Source organism: Lucilia cuprina, chromosome 4, assembly GCF_022045245.1.
Source record: "Lucilia cuprina isolate Lc7/37 chromosome 4, ASM2204524v1, whole genome shotgun sequence".
Lineage (NCBI taxonomy): Eukaryota > Metazoa > Arthropoda > Insecta > Diptera > Calliphoridae > Lucilia > Lucilia cuprina.
The window spans coordinates 66,890,291-66,894,171 of NC_060952.1; positions in this window are offsets into that span (position 1 = coordinate 66,890,291).

Here is a 3,881-nt window from a genome sequence, read left to right on the forward strand (position 1 = left end):
TCGAATACTCCTTGGCTACGCTCACGCCAAATTTTATCCCGATCGGATCAGCCGTTTAGAAATGCCAGATTTATTTCCAAAAAATGTCCATTCAGCCCCACTGTGTAGTGGTATAGGGTATAATGAATTCGTACACATGATACACATCGTTGTTGCCTGATCTGAGTATAAAAATATATTTGTCAATGCATCCGGAATAAACAGTAGGTTCCAATGACGTTAAATAACCTGGTTGGCACTAATTCGTCTATAGGCGAGGATAGGCAACAAGGGTGACGATCATCGACCTTTTAGTTCCCTTCATAAACGAGAGAGTGGACACTTTAAAAACTTGTAGTATAAGCACACCTTAAAATTTTAAGAACTGATGTAATACTTTCCTTAATTTTCAAAGTAATTTAAATTACAGGGTTAACAACTATTATAATATTCATTAGATTTTTATTTCATTTTAGGCATAATCATTAGTTTAAATATATATGTGTGCTTTCAATATTGTAGACACTTGGAAGAATAAAGTGACTAAGTTTGTCCTTTTTAAACTACTTTTGATGATCAAAACCTAAGCTTAAAAAATATAAAAAATCATGAGTAGCTAGTTTTCATAAAATATTTTTTTTTTACAAAAGTCGCGGGAAGACTACAATTTTCACCTATAAGTCGTTTTATGACTAGAATGTGTTAAAATTAAAAAAGAAAAATACAAAATATGTGTTAGCAACAATGCTGCATTTATAGTGCATTTTCACTTGACAAACAGTTTTATTGAAGTTGTTATAGTTGTTTGATTTGCAATACAAAATAAAAACGATATCTGCTTATAAATTTAAATTATATCGCAGCAAATTAAATTATATAAAAAAATCAGTTTACGCAAAGTATGCGGATTTTAAAATTAAAACTGTGTTGAAAGTATGTTAAAAAATATATATTATTTTTTGTGAACAAGTGCAATTTTTAAGTAAAAAATTAAGATACATATTTAAGGCTTTAACGTGTGTTTGTTTCACACAACGGTGTTGAATTCACAAGACACACGTAGAAGAGATGTTATTTTGGCTAACAATTATTAAAATAGTTTTTATTCAAATGGTTTGTTTTTAAGAGTGGATATTTTGGATTAATATTTTCATTATTATTTAAATTGATTTCCTGATTAACTCCCGGTTAACTGGTTTAAAACTTTAACTGAAATTTCATGATTTTTTTGGGAACAGTTTTTCATAAGAAAGGATTTCTCATTTATCTAGGCCATACAAACCTTATTTAATGTTTCTAGGGTCAATATTATAGGAAATTAAAAAAGTATCACCTAAGCCGGGCTATACATAATTAATTTCATGTTCCTATCTTCATTATTATAAAAAATTCAAAAAGTTCCTTTTGTAGAATGAAAAAGTACCAAAAAAATCCCTTATTATGGGAGATTCGGATCTCGCTGATATCTGGGGTCTTTTGAAAACTGATTTCAACATACACACAGATAGACGGACATGGCTTAATCGACTCCGCTACCAATAAGGATGATAGGGTCGGAAAATTATATTATAGAAATTATAAACGGAATGACATTCTCGTATATACCCTTCTCAATTTGATGTGCTTAACTGAGGTTGGTAAACATGGAGTGTGGTGCAAAGTCGCCTTTAATTTATTATCATTTTCATAAATGGCGGAGTGCATTGAAGTTTACTTTAAAACATGATCAAGTTATCACAGTGGGTATTTGTAACCTCTAGTTGCTGTTACCTAATCAACAGAGCTAACTCAGTGTCGTTTGCTGACATATTTGTCGAGGTTTCATTGATGAGCTTGCTCATGACACCTATCATTTATGAACGGGGCTACTATAGCAAGAAATTAGATAGCTCGAGTAGTTGAACAAAGAGTACGTGTAATGAATCGTACATCCATATACGTTTTGAAATAATACATTTAATATGAGGTATCATTTGAAAGAGCTTTTAAAACCGCGTCTAATGGTGTTTATTTAAATAATAAATAAATTAATAAAATTTATGCACAATGAAACAAAACGAAACAAAGACTTTTTAAAGCAGAAAATATTTAATTTAACATGAAAAATTGTGGTTATCTTAAAATATCTTTTTGAAAACTTTCCACCTCTTGGTACGTAATTGATTCTAGCTCCCTTATAGAGTCTCTTTCAGATTTTTTTATTAAATAGTATATGGAAATTAGGACAAAATTCAATATAAATACTATATTAAAAAGTAAATCATATTTTAGTTATGCTCATATCTGGTATAATATGGTCCATTCCCGATTATTCGTTTTTTATTAGTTTTTATTATTTAAAGAACTTCTTAAAAAATATGCAACTAATTAAAAGAATAGTTAATTTATCATAATATAAAATTATCACATTTTATAAAAATTTGTATAAACATATTTTTTTAAATTATTAACAAAAGAAACATGCAAGGACTGTATTGAAAAAAAAACATGAAAAACATTTTTATAAAACTTAGCATAACACTTTAATTTTTCATCGATTTTTATAAAATAAAATGTTTATTTTTTATGTACCTACGTGATTTTGTTATTATTAAATAATATGATTAAATAAAATAGAATTTTTCTTTTGCTAAGATATGGAAAGGATGAAATTTTATAGAATTCGAAAAATTCCAGAAAAATACTCCTCTGGTATTGTTATTAATAAAAAGTTCGAAATAAGTACTACGATTGTTAATCACATAGAAAATTAGACTGAACATGGTTGTAGTCAATCTGCGGGAAAACCTCTTAGTTTTAGAAAGAATCGTTCTATTCGTCTACTCATTGCCAAAGATAACATAAACAGGTCGAACTAATATGAAAAATATCCTATTTATGGACGTGTCCAAATTTAGCTAGAACATTTAGTTTTAGGACATTTGTAAGGGCCAATTATAAATATATACTATGTATGGTATAAAGTAGAGATCCATTAAAAAACAAAGTATTCCTCCGCTTTGGAAACTAGGCCCGTAGTTTGGAGATTTTAAAACGACAATGGCCCTTATATCGAATTTTCGACTTGCAATCAAGTGGCTAGACTCGAAAATTTTACCTGTATTAAAGTGGCCTGCCTATTCACATTTTTTCAACCCCAGAGAAAATCTATGTAAAACAGTAGATGCAAGATATGGACTCAAAAATTGTCCTTTCAGGTATAATTGAAAGGACGATTTTTAGGATGCGGTTATAAAGGAATAGCTAAACTTTTCAAATAGATTTTTTTATCCAATTATTGTTTCAATGTATTTCCGATGTCAAAGATAATACCAAAGTTTCCATTGTTTTGTCAGTAACAGGAAACCAAATACTTTAATCATATTTTATACATTTTTTAATAAATTAATTATATTCATGAAATGTTATTAATTTGTGCATACAAGGATATATACAAATAAAATTCTAAAAAGTACAATCTCTCATTAAAGTTTTGGGTTTTGAGTCCGTTTGCGCAAAAAACATTTTCTCATTTTAAATATATTTGTAATTACTTGAATAATATTTTTTCTCCGTATATGATAACACGAACTTGTTGTCAGCTATTGTCAAAAAAGATTAATTTTTTCAACGGCCGTTTCAAATTTCCAATTTCAGTTTTTTAAAACTTTGTTCAACTAATTTAAAAATTTTTAGAAGATTTATACACCACAAATAAGTGAATAAAACGGTGAAAAAATTAGATCAATAATTCTTAGAATTTATCTCTACCTGCGATTTGAACTTTTTTTTTAAAAAAAGTCACATTTTTTGTACAATTTTAGAGAATACGTATTAATTCTTTACTGTTGCACATTTTAAATAAAGTATTTTTAGTGTACCTAAGACCAGATTGTCCTGAAGATTCATGGACATCATTTATT